The following is a 22,041-nucleotide window of genomic DNA, read 5'->3' on the forward strand; positions in this document are numbered from 1 at the left end:
TATCCTCCAAGTCAGTGCTGGTATTCTTATCCATTTCTGAGTTTTAAAACCTTCATGATAGCACCTGGGGCCCGATTCAGCCCAGTACGCACAGGTCCCAATTTGGCCGTTTCAGCGGAAACAATAACAATTCTGGGATGCCAGCATGTTATTATCTTAATTACTAGCTAATAAAAAAAAAACATACCTGGAGGGATGGGTGGGTGGGATTAATGATAGGAGGGGTTACTCATAAATGAAAAGCCTAATCAAAGGGTACAGGAGAGAAAAAGGTTGGGAACCGCTGGTCTAATGTGTATGCACTATAACTCTGATAATGTCAAGCAATATTGAAGCTGTGTGCAAGTTGGGTTAATGGCTCCAATCCGCTGGATAAATCCATGCTAATAAGCCAGCGGTTCTAGGTTCATCATTAGCAAATAGGTGCATAGAGTGACTGATTTCATTTCTCAATTCATAGTCTGAGTAGGGAATTTAGTATTGTTTTGTATTTTATTCGATATCATATGAGTTTCAATTTGAAGGACATTAAATGACAGCATTTGTATTTACTGTACATCGTTTGACGTGCCATCATTTTATTCTTTGGAATTTGGACATGTTGGATATAAACTCAAATTGAAGCCTTAGAAATAGTGGATGTTTATAATAAGCCTAGGACATCCTTGGTAAAATGTGTAACAACCTTAATGCCTGTCTGTAATGTTCTGTCAGTTTAACATGTACATGTAAGATCCACATTGACACAGATAGTGGGTTATTGTCCAAAAAGGTACTTCTATTGCAAATGGGATGTTTCCCATAGCAACAAATCACTATAAGATTTGTATTTCTATCGTTCCTTCTACAATATAATACTTTAAATCAGATTGATTGATTGACTTTAGTAACATCCAATATACAATACAATAATTAACTGTTAATTAATTGTTGGTGCTTTGACATTTATTCAAATGTTAATTGTGGACATTGATTTAAGCTGGCCTTACATCTACAGATTTAGGGGGGTATTCAATGTGAGGGTCACGGCGGTCGAGCTCGACCACCGTCACCCAGTCCCGTTCTCGGTCAGCTCAATCGAGCACATGCAGGTAGGATTCAATGTCCCGCCTGCTGGGGAATGATAAGGGGGCGTGGCCACAAGTTGCAGCCGGGAAGAGGCAAGCTGCAGCTTGTGATGTAGGGCTCGTTCCGCTGAGATACCCTGCTCAATGCTGTCGGGGAAGACGGCATTGAATATCCCCCTTATTGTCAGATCTGGCTGATTGGAACAAAAACCTAGTAATGGATGAGAGTCATTCAGCTATTACCAGGTTTTTGTTCCAACCGGCCAGATCTAACAATCAATCTGTAGATGAATTGCCAGTTTAAGATGGGAGTTATATTCCACATGGAATGTTGCTACGGGCAACCTATCAGAATCTACATCTTATTTATTAGATTATTATTTGTAGATAGTATTAGATTGGTTGCCCAACATGCCTTCTGAAATAGAACTCGCATCTTAATAAATTTAACCCCATTACATACTTAGACAGTGACAAAGCAAGTCAGAATATCAACTTTATAATCGTTTGATATGCTTTTGAAGAATGTTAGTGTAATCCAGAGAAACAGTGGAATTATCACATGCTGGTTGTTTATATAGAAATAGTTGCCATACTTTCCAATATGGTTTATGAAATGCTTATACCAATGTTCTCATCATACACACCTATAGCTACTTATGTTTGAAATACTTAGGAGGCAACAACCATCACAAAGTAAACACCGTTTGACAGAAAATTACCTTTCAAGACATTTTTTCAGCAATTTTTCAGCGACCCAACTTCAAAAAATCCAATAGAAGTCAACACCTTTAAGAAAAAGTCTACATTCTTTCTGGCTCATATGAAAGGTCCCTACAAGGTTTTAAAAGACATGTACTGGATGATTTAGAATTCATGGAGAAAAACAAGATATATGTAAAGAAATGGAATCTCACCCATCAAAAAAAATAAAAAAAAATCTTGAAGGATCTACAGGATGACAGCACCATTGTCATCAAACCCTCTGATAAGGGTGGAAGTACAGTGATAATGAACAGAACCTGGTATGAGCAAGAGATTAATAAACAACTACAAACAGATACTTATCGTAAACTCAAGGGAGACCCCACCACCAGGATCAGCAATAGCTTTGCCAACTTGATTGAAGGTTACAGTACTAAAGAAGTTATCACCAACAAGGAGAAGGAATACATAGTTATTTCTCACCGCAAAGTAATCAACCATATATGCCCACCAGAAGGTCCATAAAGATGCAGAAAACCCATCAAGACATTCACAAATGGTCTTACCAGCAATCTATCTGCATACATAGACTACCATCTACAACCGATTGTAACCACCACTCGCTCCCACTTGTAGGACACCACTGACACACTTATAAAATTAAGAACAATCTTAATGTGGATGTGGATGGTGGCAGCTGGCATCATATCGCTATATAATGTCGTAGACCATCAGAACAGCCTTAGTGCATCCAAATGGTTGCTTGATCAAACTGAACATTCTACTATTCCAGGGGTACGGGGGAGATTAGGAAACTATGGACATAATGGAAACCCCTGGTGACCGCATTCTATGAAGGCCCACCCAATCCTCTGGGGATCAGGGCCCTTATTCTGGTTGGTGCGGATATTCCCGCTTGCGTACTGGCCGCCGATGTTTATCTTCTGCGCATGTGCAGAGGTCACTCTGCGCATGTGCAGGCGATTTCGCCGCAAGGATTCTCTATACGCCGCACAGGGGGCGTAGAGGGGCGTGAGGGGCTACTTATCCTCATTACCCTATGCATACGCCCCGCGTTTCATGGGCGTTCCCATGCAAACGCGGGGCGTATGCATGGTAATGAGGCCGTGACGCGTTGGTACGGGGCGGGCATCTGACATCGCCGGATGTCAGCTGCCCGCCCCCATACAAGATTTCACACGGACAAGTGTCCGTGTGGTCTTGTGTGGCGGGACCTGGTGGAGCGTGCGGCCCTGCATTCGATGGTCGGCGACCATCGAATGCAGGGGCTGCTCCCACCATGGAGGAGGCGTATCCCCGTCCCATTTCATGCGGATCGCCACATATCCGCGTACGGACGGCCGTGGCGATCCGTATGGAAGGCGGGGATTCGCCTGGTGCGTTGGAGCCGCATATGCGGCTCCGGCCGCACCAACCAGAATAAGGGCCCAGGTTCCTGATTGTGCACTTAAATTATACATTTTACTTATGTTACTTAATACTGCACGGGACTATAGTACCCTATCTACGGTACAGTGTTGTTATGCATATACTATATTTTGTCTGTGCAACTCTGATGTGGTGATGCAGTTAATCATTGAGGGCCTGGGGATGGAGGGAAAAAATAAAATATATACATTGCTATTGCAGTAACAACCCAAAAGGACAGAAACAGTCCATAATAACTTAGCCTTAGTAATGTCCCCTGCAGGCCCAACGCACTCAAAGTAGACCCACTATCAGGGGCGTAACTAACTATTTAGCGCCCCCCGCCGCACGTTTATTCGGTGCCCCCCACACACACCTAACCTGCCCCCCCCTTCTTACCCGTGGTCTGCGTCTCGTCCGGCTCTCTGTCGGGACCTTCCTGACGTCACGGTCCCGGCCGGCTCCTGCTGGTACAATGAAAACGGACTCTTAGAAAATGGCTGCCCCTATGCTGCAGACAGAAAACTGTCTGCAGTATGGGGGCAGCCATTTTCTAATTGTCAGTTTTCATTGTAGCAGGAGCCGGCCGGGACCGTCCCGGCAGAGAGCCGGGCGAGACGCAGACCGCGGGTAACTATTGCCCTGCAGCCCTCCCGGCGGCGCCCCCAATTTCTCTGCGCCCCCCCGCCACCGCGGGGGCTGCGGAGCTATAGTTACGCCACTGCCCACCATTGAAACCCTGATCAATGCCCCAGCCCATTCCTGATCATAGCACAATATTTGTAACCCACAAATTCTAGGTCGCACCCATCCCGGGAGTGACCTGGCATTTGCAGTGTGAAAGAAACCATAGCAACTCATTCACACTGCACAGCAATCCCTGTCAGAGCAATGTTCAACCCTGGCTTTGACCACGGTTGAAATGCCGGATTGCTCGAGCTGGGAATTTGGTCAGGAGTGCTTTCACACCGCAGATCAACCCAGTTTGACATGGCAATATCCTGGGGTTGCTTTGGCATTGTAAAAGAGTTATATTTTACATCCTGCCAGTTACACCATTGTTTCAAATATGTTACGTTTAAAGAGTTAGAATTGGTCTGTAACCTATTTTACATCACCGCAAAAAAAAAAAAAAATTCCGGTACTTGTTTCCTAGCACGGCCACCCCGATTTGCATCGGGGTGGTCGTGTCGGAAAAATCGCATAGGTCGCATCGCATGCGACCAAATCGCATGCGACCGACGCGATCGACCCGATTTTTACATTCAATCAAATGTGAATAGGGTCCCTGGGACCCTATTTTACATTGGATTCAATGTAAAATATTCCCCAGACCCCCAATTTTACCCCCTCAACACCGCCACGCCACGATTGACGCCAACCCGAAGCATGGCGAGCGCAGCGAGCCCGCGAGGGGAGGGGGTGCGCGTCTTCTGACCTTTTCATACCCCTACTATCCACGTCGACGTGGAGTTGAGAATATAAAGCGTGGCGAGCGCAGCGAGCCACCGAGCCTGAAGCGTGGCGAGCGCAGCGAGCCCCGCGAGGGGACGCGTATAACTTCACAGGTATTCGCGTGCGCTCGCCACGCTTCGGGCTCGGTGGCTCACTGCGCTCGCCACACTTTATATTCTCAACTCCACGCCGACGTGGATTTTAGGGGTATGAAAAGGTCGGAGGACGTGCACCGCCGCACCTCGCGGGCTCGCTGTGCTCGCCACGCTTCGGGCTCGGTGGCTCACTGCGCTCGCCACACTTTATATTCTCAACTCCACGCCGACGTGGATTTTAGGGGTATGAAAAGATCGGAGGACGCGCACCGCCGCACCTCGCGGGCTCGCTGTGCTCGCCACGCTTCGGGTTGGCGTCAATCGTGGGGTGACGACGGGGCCATATACAATGTGAAATGGGTCATATTGGCCCATTTCACATTGTTTCCTATGTGAGATGGACTTAATCAAGTCCATCTCATCTTGTGCCATTATAATGACGCGATGCTCCCGATTTCAATGTTAGAAAATATTTTAACATTGAAGCCTATGGCAAAATCGCGGGCATCGCGTCGGTCGCGTCGGGGGCAATGTTAATGGCCGCGACCGACGCGATGCCCCCGATTTTGCCTTTGACGGTAAAATGGACCTGATTTCAAAGGAAATTGGGTCCATCGCGGGCATCGTGTACCTTAACTTTGAGGTACACGATGCCCGCGATTGTGGCCGTTCTAGGAAACAAGTACCTTTTTTCCTTTGTGGATCCTTGTCAGCGGCCATGTAAAAGGGGTTTACCTGTGTCCCTTTACACTGGAGTTCTACACAGGTCCTGACCAGGGTAAAACATGGGCAGGACCTGGATAGAGGGCAGTGTAAATGGGTTACATCGGGTCATCCGACTCGGCTCCCTTTTACAGCAATGGGAAAAGCCCAGCCTTTGGTATAGCAGCGCCCTGCAGTCAACATGGAGGTAGGGCAAGGGGCTGCACAAAGCCTTTGCTGCTGTCTGCTGTACTCTGCAGACAGCAGTGGAGACAGGGAGGAGGTGAATGGATGCCTGTGTGCGGCATCGATTCACCTTGTGGATGTGGGCTGGGGGGGGCGCTTGGTGCTGGGCTTGCCCCAAGTTTGACGATCGGCGGTCCTGGTGGAGTGATCGGCGGACGCAGTGCTTGGAAATTATGTAATCTCCAAGCGCCACCCCCGTTTAGACTGCAGGTAGGCACTGCTGTGTAAATGGTGAAAATCCCCTGTCCGACCTGGCTTGAATCTATGTTCCAAATGCTGGGTTGGATCCATGAATTGGGTGTAAAAGAGATGTAAGTCACCAAATTACTGCAACGCATCGATACAAATATTCTCCAATGCTTTACCAGCAGTTTAGTTTATATGCCCGTAGCTGATAACATGTATTTAATCTTGCTGCTGTGACATGCTCTGTTATTTCCTGGAGATAAAGGCTTGTTCTATTTCATCTAAATTTGAGACCTTGACAAATATTTCTCATTGTCACCATTAGATCAGTATATTTAAACCTTCATAAGTAATCAGTACTGCCAATCTAATTATTCATACAGTTCATTATACAATAGATAGCAGACTGAAGCAGTACTTAGGGCCTTATTCTGATCGGTGCGGATATTCCCGAATTCTTACGGTGCGGGCCGCACGCATCGCTGTGCGGCAGCGTGCGGGCATCGTCCGTAGAAACGCCCACGTGTCCTCCGCATTCGGACGGACTCACTCTTTAAGAACAGGGCGTGTGTACGGACGACATACAAACCGTGCGTGTGCGGGGGAAACGTACAGATTCTTGCACGGTCTTCCCGCACAAGCACGGTATTACCGCGTGAGAACGTACGGAAAGCTGTCCGTACGCCCCGATGCGGAGTATTTACGCACAATCCAACACTTTTGTACTGAGTACACACAGCGATCACATGACCCACTTAGGCTATTAGGCAACCTCCTGAAAAAGGGATTGTTAGCAATTTCAATCAATTAAATGCTCATCTATACTGACCCACATTCCTACTACATTCATGACACACATTAACCCTTACAGCATGTGACCCTAACATACATCTATATACACTATGTACATTTTGCTTATTTTAAACATTTTAAACAACTTACACATATACTTTAGCATGTTAGAAAAAAACACTGACAACTTTGAACTTTAAATAACGATTTATTATTAAACAAATGCCAACAAAACAATAATTTAATCCTCCGCATCTATTAGGCGGTCCATTTCCTCGAGCATGAGGCGCATCAGGCCTCGCAGTCTTACGAGGGCCCCACGGCGACCCTCCTCTGCTTGGGCAGGCTCATCTGTGGATGAAATTCAAAATGAAAAATGACTAATGATATTCCTGCATACATTTAACATAGTCAAACCTACATTTTAAACATGCATTCTGAGAGGTGTGTGTGTATATATATATATATATATATATATATATATATATATATCTATATATAACTATATATATATACACACATATCTACCTGTATATATATGAGACATACACCTATACATACATGCATACATACTACATGGAAAGCCTGATTTTGGCCCTCTACCCTTTACTCTGTAGAACACCTCACAGTCATACTGCTCCTTCTCAATCCAAACCCACCCATGACTAAGCTCTGAGAAGCATGCCACGCGCTGCACCAATCACAAATCGGCAAACAAAGTTCAGTGTCTGTTATATGATGGAGCCTGGCAGGGGAGTTACACAACTCTCAGGAATGCTCAGTACATTTGTGCAATCAAGCATGGCTTGGCTGCTGATGGTTTGCTCCAGAAATCATTGTCAGAATGCCAGTTAGGGGAAGCTGCAGCACTAACCCACTCCCATGCTCAAAAGCATTACTAACACCAAATACACACACAATTATGGTGAAAAACATACATGCAGACCGCAGGGGTGGTTAGCTAGAGGAGGGCCCAGGGGCACTCACCACTTGTTACTCCAGTCTAAGCCACGCCTGGCCATACTCCATTGATGCCATACGGAATCTAGTTTACAAAGATCATTCACCAGTAAACTCTACTCACCTATATGAGCCTACAGATTGTATGCAACCAGCAGGGACATGTAACCCTTACATGAGCAAGTCATCAATTTCTTCCTGGATACAGATTAACTACACAGGTTCAGTGGCACTTCAATTCGACCTGAAAGCCATCCGCACAACCTGTGTCATTAATATGTGTCCAGGATGAAAGGGATGGTTTGGCCACCCTATCTAACCCCAAAGTGTGTCTGTTGCTACCCAATTTGTTGTTTGCCTTTATAGTATTTTCAAACACATTTGAATCAACAGTGCTACATATCAAATAGTGGATGACAAAAGGAAGATCGAATCTTTATGTATACATACCACTTTCGGCCGCCTGCTCCACCACACAGGCCTCCTCATCCTCCCCCTCTTCCTGGGCCTCCTCGGCCGCCACAACCTCCTCCTCAGCCACCACGACCTCCTCCTCGGCCACCACGACCTCCTCCTCGGCTGCCACCTCTGCCTCCACTGGCTACTCAGCCTCCTCCACTCCTTCACTTTCCTCGGCCACCCCTTCCTCAATCTCTTCCTCCTCGGCCATCGCTGGCTCCGCCTCCTCCTGTGCCTGGCCTGCCTCTGCCTCCTCCCGGGCCTGCCTTGCTCGTGCACGTGCTGTGTTTGGGAAAAATAAAAAAAGTGCCAATTAGTAGTAATTTGTATTAAGCCTTATCAACCTATAAATGCAAAGGTTAGACGTACTGATACTTGTACATGCAAACAGCTCCTCAGTGGCCTTTACAAAACACAGCCTGTAACATGGCAGGTATGCTGTGACATTTGGGCCATTGTAAGCATCACAAGCATTAATCCTCCCCAATAACATATTTTATGACCATTACAGGGTGTCAATCAGGAAGTAGCACTCATATATTGTATGGCATGTTTAACTCATGATCAGGCTGCTGACCTTAGTGGATTAAATAATGTCAGGTAAGCAATCATGTACAAATCCACATTTACTGTTGAAATACTCACATCTAGCAATGCTGGCCCTTATGCTTTGAAGCCTCTCTGGCTCCCTGCGCCGGAGGTCGGACCACCGCCGCTCAAGCTGAGCGATGGTCCGCCGCACATGGGTGCGGGCGTATATTCGCCGGCGGGCCACCGCATAGGCAGAACGTTTCTGCCTATTTGTAATGAACGGGTCAGCACGCCCCAGCCTGGTCTCCATAACGGAGACCAGTGCCCTCAGCTCGGCTGCAGAAAAGGGTGCTGCTCTGCCATAAGCCGCCATTTTAGGAGTGGCACAAATCAAACAATCATGTGCTGTCATTGGTTGATCAGAGTGATATTTGGTATTAACTTTATTGTTCATTTTTACACTAACAGCGTGTATGCGCCCGAACAGACGGCTAACCCATTGCATCGCACACCCATCCTAAACAGTGTAAAATATGATGGAAACATATTATATCTAATCTAACATTCACCAAACATGGGTATAAGCAACAGGTGAAATAGTGTGCATCTCTAGACACTTACACCTAACTCCACAAGGTACTAAACAGCTAATTTATAATGAAGGCTGACCTTTTCCCAAAATTAGCCCATGCAGCCATGTGTACACTTACCTTCTACTGGCCCCTACTACAGAGGTGGAATGAAAAGTAGCTAGCATCTAACCTGAATGTGGAGTGCTTTCACATGTGATTTGGATGCTACCACTGATTACTTGTGGCTAAGTGGTGGACTGGATTGACATATGGTATGGGTAGTGTCAGTTGTACTACATAGCAAACAAGTGCACAGTACAGAAGTACATTCAAATATACATTGCATGTCTGACCTCAGTTGTATTTGGTCATTGGTGTTGGAATCTGCATTTAGCAAATAAATCAGACTTACTGAGTTTGCCAGGTTTTTGGGAAATATTTTTCAACACCAAGGGGCGTCCCGTATGCGCCGCACGGTTGACGCTGGCGTACGGAACGCGGGCGTATGGAACGCGGCCGTACGGAACGCAGGTTGCAGCTGATTAACGCCAATTACAGAAATAGTATTTAAAGTTGTCCTAGAAAGGCAAACAGTTGTTGCAAACATGCCAGGCTCAGAGTCAGAGGAAGACCAGGTGGTGCAGAATCTGTTGTCCCGCATGGAGGCCAACACCACCTATGTCCCCCTGAACCCAGAGGACCCAGCTGGCCCCTCAACCAGGCCAATCAGCAGCTGGGCCATCCTCAGCAGAATCATTGGGAACACAGCAGGTGGCTTCCCAACAGAGTAGCCAGCCCAGCACTTCAGGTACAGCAACCGGTGGCCGTGGCCGTGGCAGTGGCAGTGCCCGTGCCAGTGCCCGTGGCCGCAGTGGGGCAACACGGGAACCAACAACACGAAACATGGCATATGAACCGCGGGAGCTTGACATCCTGGTGACCCGGGCACGTGATTTAATTGAGTGTCCAGCGGTGAAGTTGACACACACAAGGAGATGGAAGATCTGGGAGGAGATAACGGCGGAGATTAATGCAGTGGCTCCACAAGTTCGTCAGGCAGAGCATGTTAAGAAGAGGCAAGTACATGTGTGTTACATTAGAGTAGTACAAGTCCAGTAATGTTTACATTCAATATTAGATCTAGTTGGCCAATGGGTGTTCACGTTGCTTGGAGGCACAGACATGTTGGCTATGACATTGAATTGATAGTTATTGGAGGGTGACTGTTTTTGTATCTTCTAAGGGTTGGTATGAAAAATGAATATAATGTAAGTTTGTTGTCAGTAGGCACATGTTGTATTATGTTTCAGATTGCAATGGGTGCTACAGCAAACATGAGGAGTTACATGTATTAATATGTACACTTTGATTGCAGGTGGCACGACTTCAAAGGCAACCTCAAGAAGAAATTGACCGAGCGGTGGCAACGCAGCCAGACCTCTGGGGCTGGCCCCATGCCATCCAAGCTGGAGCTCACCCCCCTGGAAGAGATGGCCCAGTGCTGTATTGCAGTGGAGGAGGTCCGGGGGGTGAGCACTATAGACAGCGAGTCCCCAGCGGAAGTGATGGCTTCTACTCTTGAAGGTAATTATTTGCCAGGCCATAAGTAGATGTTTTAAATTTTGCAAGGAATGTGTGGTAATTTGAATTTTCTTGTTCAACAGCATCGCCACCGCTTGGTCAAGAATCTCTTGAGGAGGTTGTGGAGTCTGTGCCACCTGGCTCCAGTAGCAGGCCCGTGCAGCAGCCGCCGGGATTGTCCGCGGCTGAATTGTCCATGTGGGGCCGTGTGCTGGATAGTATTGTGCAGCAGGGAGAGTCGGCATTCGAGCGGGTGCGTAGGGCCGAGGAGGTGCTGCAGGGTTTGACCACCAGCCAGCAGAGTATTGCTGAGAGCCTGCAGGCTATGAGTGCCAGCCAGCAAGCTATGGCTGGCAGCCACCAAGCTATTGCTGGTAGCCTGCAGGTGCTGGCTGATCAAGCCCTGCGGCAAAATGACCTCCTCCTCCACCATAATGAACTTATGGTGGAGCTAATTAACAGCAATAGGGCCCTATTGTCACCCGCTTCGGGTGCATTACCAACGTCATCACTCCCTGCTGCCAGAGGGGGAAGAAGATCCACCCCCTCTGTGCTCCACATGAGCCACCATCGGACTCTGGCCGTGGACGAGTCAGAAGAGCTGCTGCACGTGGCAAGGAGCCTGCCAGGGGCAAACGTGCTCGCAAATGAACTTGTGTCCCCATTAATCTCCTCCGTTATGTCTTCCCAAATCTTCCATTGAGCTGTGTGTGTCAGCATCCTGTGTCCAAATCCGTGCCCAGGGTCACCACTTTTGCCCGCGGTTCAAATGTCATGTTTGGTTCCCCCGTTGCCCTGTTTCGGCTACCATTACTGTGTGCTGTACACTTGAAGTGTTGGTGCTGTACTTTTGTTGTGAAGCCACCTGATGTGTTCCCAATGATTCTGCTGTGGCTATTTATTCTATATTATGTCATTTTTGTCCTGGTATGGTACCATTTGTTTTGTTATGTATTTGAAATTTTTGCCAAAGTTTGTGTAATAAATTTTATTTTGGCCCCACAAATGTCTGTATTAATTGATACATGCAGAAGTGGCATGTGTATTAGTATTATTATTATTATTATTATTAAGTTGTGTGCATTATTTGCAGTGTAAAAGTGTGTGACAAGTGCAGCATGTAATGTTCCCTTTAAGCTGCAATGCTTCCAATTGTAGCAGTGAGAAGCATGTAATTAACAAGTAATGGGTAAAGTATGTGAGTGTATTGGGTTCAAGTGACATTGGTTGAGGTGCGTCCGTCCTGATTAGGCGTTCCGATTGCATAGCGCATGACCGAGTGGTGTCCGCAAAGCAAGAGTAACCTTTTAGACACCGCACATTTCTTCCCTTTTTGTTCGCGTGCATTCGGCGTGCTGTCCGAATGCACGCCTACCAAAATATGTGTACTCCCCCGTGTCCGCCCATGTTTCCACCCAGTTTAGCCCACTTTGAAACTACGCCCCTGTGTCATTCCGCATGACGCCCATAACACACCCCTATTGCCCGAATGTATGCGGTGCACATTTCTGTACGGTATTAGTGAGAACAAGTACGGAGACCATGCGTGGCACATGCGCGTAGCGATCTCCACGCATGCGCAGACGGCTAAAAAACGCCATCCGAAAGAATTCGGAAAAGTCCGCACCAATCAGAATAACCTCCTTAGTATTATCGTCTCACAGCACTGACTTCAGCTGACATCCTATACCCTATGAGGGAAATTTACTAAGATGTCTGTTCTACTTCACATGTGATGTTGCTATGGGCAACCAATCAGATCCTGTCTACTATCTTCTAGAGCAAGCATGTCCAAACTAGGACCCTCCAGCTGTTGTCAAACTACAAGTCCCATCATGCCTTGGCACAGTTTTGCTATTAGGGAATGCTAAAACTATGGCAAAGCATGCTGGGATGTGTAGTTTCACAACAGCTGGAAGGCCAAAGTTTTGCCATGCCTGTTCTAGAGGGTACTAAATACATAAGAAGTAGATTCTGATTGGTTGCCCAGAGCAACATTACCTGTGAAGTAGGATACACATCTTAGTACATTTCCTCCTATCTGTGTAGAGTTTGTGTATTCTCCCCTTGTTTGCGAGGGGTTTCTCGAAGTGGTTCAGATTCCTCACACTCTTCAAAATTAAGTTTATGTATATCTGTCAGAGACTGACGTATATGTCAAAAATGATCTGCTCATTGCTGCAGGAAATGGTGGCCAGTGGTGGCGTATCTACAGTATAATGGGTATAGGGTGTGTAGGTGGAGCCACACCACACAGCCTGCACTCCTGTTTAGTTATGCTAACATCTCCACTGTCTCAGGAGTGTCAAATTGGCCAGCAGAAATCGCTATGGGAATTATAGGGAAAATGACATGGCAGCCATTTTTATAGTGATTTGCACATCTCCTATATATTTGGCTACATCTGTCACTCAAAGTGGGTGTCTGTGTCTATAACGCTCTGTTCCTGGACTTTCCTCTTAATGTGTGATTGCCTTCATCTGTGCTGAACACCTTTCTGAGAAATTAACCTGTTTAAAACAGGTGCTGGCAATCATACATTAAGGGGAAGTCTAGAAACAGAGCATTGTGTCCCTCCTGGAGAGGGTCATGTTGGGAGGTATGTGACAGAGAACCAGCCCAGTGAGCCCACAGACAGTGCCAGACACCCACTGCCTTCCCATGTTGCCCAGCACTGCTACTCCACAGCCACCAGGTGAGCGCCCCCCTCCCGCGATTTGCGACAAAACCTCCCCCCCGCGCGCCCCCCCCCTCCCGCGATTCGCGGCAAAAGCACCCCCTCCCCCGCGACCCCCCCTACCGCGATTCGCAGCAAAAACACCCCCGCGACCCCCCCTCCCGCGATTCGCTGCAAAAAGAACCCCCCCACGACCCCTCCCGCAATTCGCGGCATAACCACCACCCCGCGACCCCCCCTCCCGCGAATCGCGGCAAACCCTCCCCCGTGACCCCCCCCCGATTCGCGGAAAAAACACCCCCCCCGCGACCTCCCTCCCGCGATTCGCGGCAAAATTAACCCCCCCGCGACCCCCCCTTGCACGATTGGCGGCACCCCCTCTGCGACCCCCCTCCCGCGATTCGCGGCACCCCCCCCCCCGCAATTCGCAGCAGCCCCAGGTTTAAATGGCACATGCAAAACACTGACATGGCTATGGTCGACAATGAAAAAGGTTGACATGAGTTTTTGAAGATTTATTTTTAATATTTTTAATTTTTTCATATTCATTGTCATGTGTCGACATGGACACCAATGAAGTGGCACACTTATGTCAACATTTACATGTGTTGACCTTTCTGTGTTGATTTTTTCTTGTGGCGATTCGCGTCACACCCCCCGCAACCCCACCTCCCACAATTCGCGACAACCCCCCACCGGAACCCCTGTGAACCCCGCCCTCCCGCGATTCGCGGCACCCACCCCCGCGACCCCCCCTCCCGCAATTCGCGGCACCCCCCCCACGATTCGCGGCAGCTCCAGAATTAAATTGCACATGGAAAACACTGACATGGCTATGGTCGACAATGAAAAAGGTTGACATGAGTTTTTGAAGTTTTTTTTTTCACTTTTTGAATGTTTTCATATTCATTCTCATGTGTCGACATGGACACCAATGAAGTGCCACACTTATGTCAACATTTACATGTGTTGACCTTTCTGTGTTGATTTTTTCTTGTGGCGATTCGCGTCACACCCCGCCACCCCCCCCCCCCGCAACCCCCACTCCCGCGATTCACGGCACACACACACCCCCCCGCGATTCTCGGCACCCCACCCCGTGACCCCCCCTCCCGTGATTCACGGCACACCCCCCGCCCCCCCCTACCATGATTCGCCACAACCCCCGCCCCCGTAACCCCCCTCCCGCGATTTGCGGCAACCCACCCCGCGACCCCCCTCCCACGATTCTCTGCAATCCCTCCCCTCCCGCGATTCGCAGCATCCACCCCCCCACAACCCCCCCTCCTGCAATTCGCGGCACCCCCCGTGACCCCCCCTCCTGCAATTCGCCGCACCCTCCGCGACCCCCCCTCCCGCGATTCGCGGACACCTAAGTTGCAATACAGGGCATCTTTCATACAATTCTAACCATATTTCTCATATACAAACGTTCACAAATTAAGGGGGCGCAGCCCCTTACGACGGTGTGAAGAGCGCCCGTAGGGCGCGATGAATCACCTAGTAGGCAATAAAGAAGTCCCAAGATACAAGGTGCAGGAGCCATGTTACTGGACACCTGAGTATGGAAGTAGCCTCTGGCATAAAGCCAGAGTTTAGAGTATAGCCAGAAAGGAGGGTGGTCCATACGGAGCATGCACCTTTCCTCTCCTAAACCACCCATGATGGTGGCGCTATATAGACATAGAAACATAGAATTTGAAGGCAGATAAGAACCACTTGGCCCATCTAGTCTGCCCCTTGTTACCTCAAACCATATTTGATCCTTATTTTTTTGTAAGGATATCAATATGCCTATCCCAAGCATGTTTAAATTGTACTACTGTATTTGCCTCTACCAGCTCCGGGAGGCTATTCCACTTATCTACTACTCTTTCTGTGAAGTAATTCTTCCTCAAGATTCTCCTGAATCTTCCTCCCTCTAGTTTCAGTGCATGTCCTCGTGTTCTGCTGCTCCTCTTCCTATGAAGTATGTCTCCCACCAGAAGCGGTACATCTGTCAGAACAGACTTAGGTCTACAGTCATTAGGTCGACCCCGGAAGGTCGACTGTCCCCAAGGTCGACAGGGTTAAAGCTCGACATGGTTCAATGTCGACGTGACTTACGGTCGACATTGGCCAATGTCGACATGGTTTTAGGTCGACAGTCATTAGGTCGACATGAGTTTTTCACTGTTTTTGACCCGAATATCGACACAGTCGACATGGACACAGTTGGAATCGAACCGCAGCCCCTCGCTTTGCTCGCAATGCTTCGGGCACGGTGCCTCGCTGCGCTCGGCACACTATTTTATTCTCCCACCACGCCCTAGTGGATGGTAGGGCATGAAATACCGCCTGTTGGCACATGTCGGCTCAAAAAACAGTGAAAAACTCATGTCGACCTAATGACTGTCGACCTAAAACCAGGTCGACCTTGTCCCATGTCGACCTTAAGCCATGTCGACCTTGAGCCATGTCGACCTTTAACCCTGTCGATCTTGGGGACAGTCGACCTTCCGGGGTAGACCTAATGACTGTCGACCTAAGTCTGGTCTGACAGATGACCATTTCCCCTCCCACCTGTACCTTGTTAAAACCCTTGATATATTTGAAAGTTTCCCCCCCTTTCCCTTCTCTGCTCTAAAGTATACATATTAAGATCTTTTAGTCTTTCCTGGTACGTTTTGTGATGTAGGCCATGCACCATTTTAGTTGCTCTTCTTTGTACAGTCTCTAATGTATTCTCCTTCTGGAGATATGGCCTCCAGAACTGAACACAATACTCTAGGTGAGGTCGTACCAATGACCTATACAGTGGCATTATTACTTATTTCTTTCTGCTGCTGATTCCTCTTGCTATGCGACCAAGCATCTGACTTGCCTTCTTCATTGCTTTGTTACATTGCCTTTAAGTCCCCTGAAATAGTGACACCTAGATCCCTCTCTTCCTCAGTAGTTTCCATTATAGTGCCATTTATACTATATTTAGTTTTTGGAATTTAGCAACCCAAGTGCATGATTTTGCATTTTTTGGCATTAAACTGTAATCTACCTAGATCATCAATCGTTTGTTTTACCCCTCTTGGTGTGTCTACCCTGTTGCATACCTTTGTGTCATCTGCAAAAAGGCACATTTTACCCTCAATTCCATTTGCAATATAACCAATAAAGATATTAAAATTTATAGCAACAGCTGTAACCCTGCAGAACAGTGGGGGTAATTTAAATGTGCAGCGGCCAGCGAACAGGTAGACCCCACCCCGCTATAGAGAAATCCCGCCTTGCTAATTAATTTGCTGGCTACACCTAGCAAAGAATTTCCTGCCTAGTGAAAATTAAACCTCATTAGAGGTTCACCATCTAATTATTTTTTCCACGGTTTACCTCTGATCACAAGCACTAGGTAGCCCTACGACTTACTAGGTCTTACTCTGCAGCTGCGATGAATACATCGGAATGTATACAATGTACGGTACAGGTACCATATATCCAGCCTAAAGCTGATGTCATACACCCTCCCCTAAAGAGCTTGGACATGCCTGTGTTTTTCCTGACACTCCCAGCATTTGGTTTTTGGTGTCCCTTCAGTTTTCTTAACACTCCCATGAAATGGCCAATTACCACCCCCAGATCCCGACTAACTGTCAATCATCTTGCGAATGGCTAGCGAAGAAAAACAAGTAGCATGGTTTCTTTACTAGCGGGGGTCAGGAGTGCACACTGTGACCCATACTCAGTCTGAAGATAATCGTCTGCTGTACAAATTCACAAACCAGCGATCAGGATTGAATTACCACCAGTGTCCCAGTCAATAATAAAAAAAAACATACACGAGAGAATATGTAGATACAATATAAACATGAAGAATTAATGCCAAATTCATGGTTATTTACTGTAAATTGGTTTGTATTTGTGCTTGTTACCAAGCAACATAGCGCTAGTATATGTCCTCTCCCTCAAACAGCTTCACCCACATGATTTATTTACACACGTGTGTAATCCTATCGCTTAGCAACTGAACACTAACATGCAGTCCTTAATCAAACAGTTTCTCTATCTCACTATTTGTAGTTATTTATCTCTCGTCATTAAATATATGAGACAGATAGGGGATTCAGCAACAAACCACCGTGAGCCACTTTTTTGGCAGAGTTATAAACTTTAAATAAACAGTGAATGATGCCAATTAAAAACATTGCTTGGAATGGAATTACTGTAGGGTACTAAACTATGTGTACACAATTAGAAAGATTCCGGAGTGTGTCTAATATGCAACGAGAAACCCACGTACTGTACACCACACTACGGGCAGGATATATTAACAGTGCGCTCCCTAAAAAAAAAAAAAAAACACCACTGTCTCTCCCGGGGCGGGCAGTGCTGCTGAGCAGTACATTAGCCGCTGCAAGGCCCTGCCCCCGGCAACCCAGCTGTGTGTGGCACGTTAGCAAGCCTCGCTGTACACAGCCAGGGGGAAGGAGGCGGGGCCGGGCAGCTGGAGCCGGAGTTCAGCGCTCAGCTGCGTTGCCCGGCACTAAGGGCCTTATTTTGGTTCATTCTTTCTGACAAAATCCTTCTTAGATGGGCAAAACCATGTGTACTGCAGGTGGGGCAGATGTAACTTGTGCAGAGAGAATTAGATTTGGGTGGGGTTTTACTTCAAAGTGAGATCTATATTGCAGTGTAAAAATAAAGCAGCCAGTATTTACCCTGCACAGAAACAAAATTACTCACCCAAATCTAATTCTCTCTGCACATGTTACATCTGCCCCCCCTGCAGTGCACATGGTTTTGCCCATCTAAGAAGGATTTTGTCAGAAAGAATGAACCAAAATAAGGCCCTAAGAGACAGATCCCGAGAATTTTACTGGTTTGCAAAACTGGGCACTTTAGCATAGCCCAGAAGATTCATGCAACTGTGATGGACTGTGATGGACTGAGATGGACTGTGATACACAAATTTATGCAACTAATTAATTAAGTATTAGTGTTCAGAGATTAATAAAATCATCAGTAGTTGGAGGGTATGCTGACCCTTGTAGTGCCATACTGGAAGATCTTGGGGTGCCTCCTGGTAAGTCACCTTTCAGAAATACATAATCATATAGTAGGTGCTATTAGGATACATTAAGGGGATAAATAATTTTGATGCAAAAATATTGAATATATAATATAAAAAATATGTGTAATGAGTGGCACCTGTCAAGCAAAACAGTGATTATAAATAATGTTACACCCTTTTGGGGATTACTTTTTAGGATTTGTATGGATTGGCCTGTGTTCCTTTCCCTAACTCACCCTGAGTTGCTTCGTTTTGCAGAGAGCTCAGATGGTGCAGCTTAGGGATGTGCACCTACCACTTTTCGAGTTTTGGGTTTTGGGTTCTGATTGCCTTGAGGTTTTAGGTTCTCATGGGTTTTGGCAAAACACCTCCTAAGTGTTTTGTGTTTGGATTTTTTGGGTTTTGGGTTCTGTTTTTTTGTTGAAAAAGCATAAAAACTGCTAAAATCGCAGAATTTTGGCTTTTTTTTTTTGCTCCTACGCTATATTAACCTCAATAACATTCATTTCCACTAATTTCCAGTCTATTCTGAACACCTCACAATATTGTTTTTAGGGCAAAAGGTTGCACCGAGGTAGCTGGATAACTATGCTAAACCACACAAGTGTGCGACACAAACACGTGGCTCATGTAAGAGTGGCACTGCAGCGGTAGATACGGCAGTACTAGGCAGTGGGCCAGATATAGCAGCCTAGTATGTACTAGGTAGGTACACTAGGTAGGCAGTAGCACTGCCAGTGGCAACAGTGGACTGAGTAACTAAATAATACTGGCAGATTCAGTGCAGGCAGCACCAGTGGACTATATATAAAATATAATTAATTATTCATATAATATATATTACAGCACAGCACCAGAGGTAGGCCCCAGCACAAAGGAGACAGTAGTACTACAGGTACACAGTAAGACTGTCCTCCTTGCTAGGGAGAGCCCACCCTAAGCAGAGAGGAGAACAGAGTACACAGCAGCACTGAGGGAGACAGCCCCAGCAAATAAAATAATTACAGCACAGCATACCAGAGGTAGACCGCACAGAGGAGACAGTAGTACTACAAGTACACAGTTAGACTACACAGCAGCACTGAGAGACAGCCCCAGCAAATAAAAAATATTGCGTTCAAGGTCAAGCTCAAGTTTAAGCCCCAGCAGCAGCACCAACACACTAATAATAACAGCAATAATAACAAATAACAGCAATCTCCCTCTCTCCCTCATTAGTCAAGCAATCTCCCTCATTTCCCCTAGCCCACATTACACTGTTACATTTTTGGGGAAAAAAGGAATGAGAGACAGACACATTTACATCGAATCATCAGCACCATTTCCCAGCACTTTAGCAAGTATAGTATTTCTTACTAACTGCTCTGGGGCTCATCTACATTTTGATATGTTATTTTAAAAGATTCCTCTCAGATGTAGCAGTACACACCCACGCTTCTAGGTGCCACGTTCACAATCTCTTTTTCACAATTTCTCTATATATGGATCTAGACACACCCATTGGGTGGAGCATTACACACCCCCTAAATGGGGCTCTGTGCAAAATTCTCATCTCAACTATAATCTCCCTGAAACTAGTTTTCAAAAGTAGGCAAGTATGCTACAAGTCCCACCATGCCTTGCCACAGTTTACCAATATGGAATGGTAAAACTATGACAAGGCATGCTGGGACGTGTAGTTTCACAACAGCTGGAGGGCCACAGTTTGGACATGCCTGGTCTACAGGGTCAAATGGTTGATAGTTATAAAGTAGACAGTGAGTAGGGTCAAGGCGTACAAAGGGTCAACAGGGTCAAATGGTTGATAGTTGACTGATATATACAAAAAAAAATCAAATTTTTCAACTTTACTGTTATAATTGTATTGTGCAAATGTTAGAACTTCAAACAGACCTGACGACAGTTATCTCTTCAAAATGTTGAACAATATACACAAATGTAAATGAACCATTGTATTATATATTAATTGTCTTTGTAAATGGAGATGTTTCCCAAAGAGGCATCAGCTTCTATCAGATAGTTATCTAGCACAGTCTTTGAAATGACAGAATGTGATTGGTTGATTCTCCACATTATGCTTCTTCAAGGCTTCATGCATCTATTGAATTCCAATGTCACTTGCATTAAAAATAGAATCCCACAATGAGCTGTAAGACCTGTTTACTCCTTGCTTATTGGCTCACAATAAATAATTGCATCAAAAGAATTATTTTCTCTTTGCATTATGGCCGGATACAAAAAGAGATACTTACTAAAGTCACTACATTATGATACCAAAAGAATTTTAGGTACTAAATTCCTGATTCAGACCTGTACGCAGATTTCCCGAAAATCACAGATTGAGACTTTCGGACAACTGCGCATGTGCGCCAGCGCCTGAACACTTAAACTGTGATCACCATGCGATCGCAGTTTAAGTTTCGACTGAGATGGCGATGGCCCGGTGGGGGCAGCGACTTAGTGTTGCAGGGGTGGGAAGCAGTGGTTTCTGTTAGCGGTGGCGAAAAGCAGGTGTTTCCAGCAGGGGCGTAACTAACTATTTAGCGCCCCCCCCCGCCGCATGTTTATTCGGCGCCCCCCCACACACACCTAACTGCCCCCCCTTCTTACCCGCGGTCTGCGTCTCGCCCGGCTCTCTGTCGGGACCTTCCTGACGTCACGGTCCCGGCCGGCTCCTGCTGCTACAATGAAAACGGACTCTTAGAAAATGGCTGCCCCCATACTGCAGACAGAAAACTGTCTGCAGTATGGGGGCAGCCATTTTCTAATTGTCAGTTTTCATTGTAGCAGCAGGAGCCCGCCGGGACCGTGACGTCAGGAAGGTCCCGACAGAGAGCCGGGCGAGACGCAGACGGCGGGTAACTATAGCCCCGCAGCCCCCCCGGCGGCGCCCCCCTATTTCTCTGCGCCCCCCCCCCCCCGCCACCGCGGGGGCTGCAGAGCTAGAATTACGCCACTGGTTTCCAGGCCGCTTTGGGTGAGAGCCACGTGGCTGCATGATTTCACACACACAGCCGCTGCAACCCTAAACATGGCCGGCTTGAGCTTGGCTTAGTAGCTAGGTTGTGAAGCCAGGGAGCTGCTGGTCACATGCAATTGCTTCACCGGAGCGTTCCTCTTCCTTAGCACATGCGCTGACCCCAAACAGGAGAAGGAGCCGAAGCGGGACCCGAACAAACCGGTCTGAATCAATGTGAGCATTAAAAATGTCCTCTAGTATTAGTAAAAGATCCCAGAGTGCCATATAGCAACTGTCCAAGGTTCTGATCTTACAATGTCATAGACATCTTGCTAAATCACTTCCTAAAGGTGGTGTTAACAGTTAGCCCAGAATAACCGCCATTCAGTTCCCATCAGTAATGCTGATATACATATTAACCCTTTTAGAGAGCAATGCATTTCTTTCCCCTGACTGGTTTTATGATTGCTTAATCATCTACTGAATAATGATGCCTCTACTAAATAAGAAATATAGACCTGTTAGGATATGAACCTGGTAATTCCCAATGCATGGAACAAGATGCATTTAATTTATTGGTCG

At 46.8% G+C, this 22,041-nt stretch overlaps 1 long non-coding RNA gene across 1 annotated transcript; it reads right to left on the minus strand.

Moving 5' to 3' along the window:
• Nucleotides 1–6,864: 6,864 nt before the first annotated feature.
• On the minus strand, nucleotides 6,865–8,162 carry LOC146062756 (uncharacterized). Its single transcript, XR_014471501.1, has 2 exons — nucleotides 8,087–8,162; nucleotides 6,865–7,027 (listed from the first exon to the last, which is right to left on the minus strand). It is a non-coding gene; the product is annotated as an uncharacterized LOC146062756 (long non-coding RNA).
• Nucleotides 8,163–22,041: the final 13,879 nt, after the last annotated feature.

The sequence above is a fragment of the Crinia signifera genome, chromosome 3 (genome assembly GCF_055691185.1).
Source record: "Crinia signifera chromosome 3, ASM5569118v1, whole genome shotgun sequence".
Classification (NCBI taxonomy): Eukaryota; Metazoa; Chordata; class Amphibia; order Anura; family Myobatrachidae; genus Crinia; species Crinia signifera.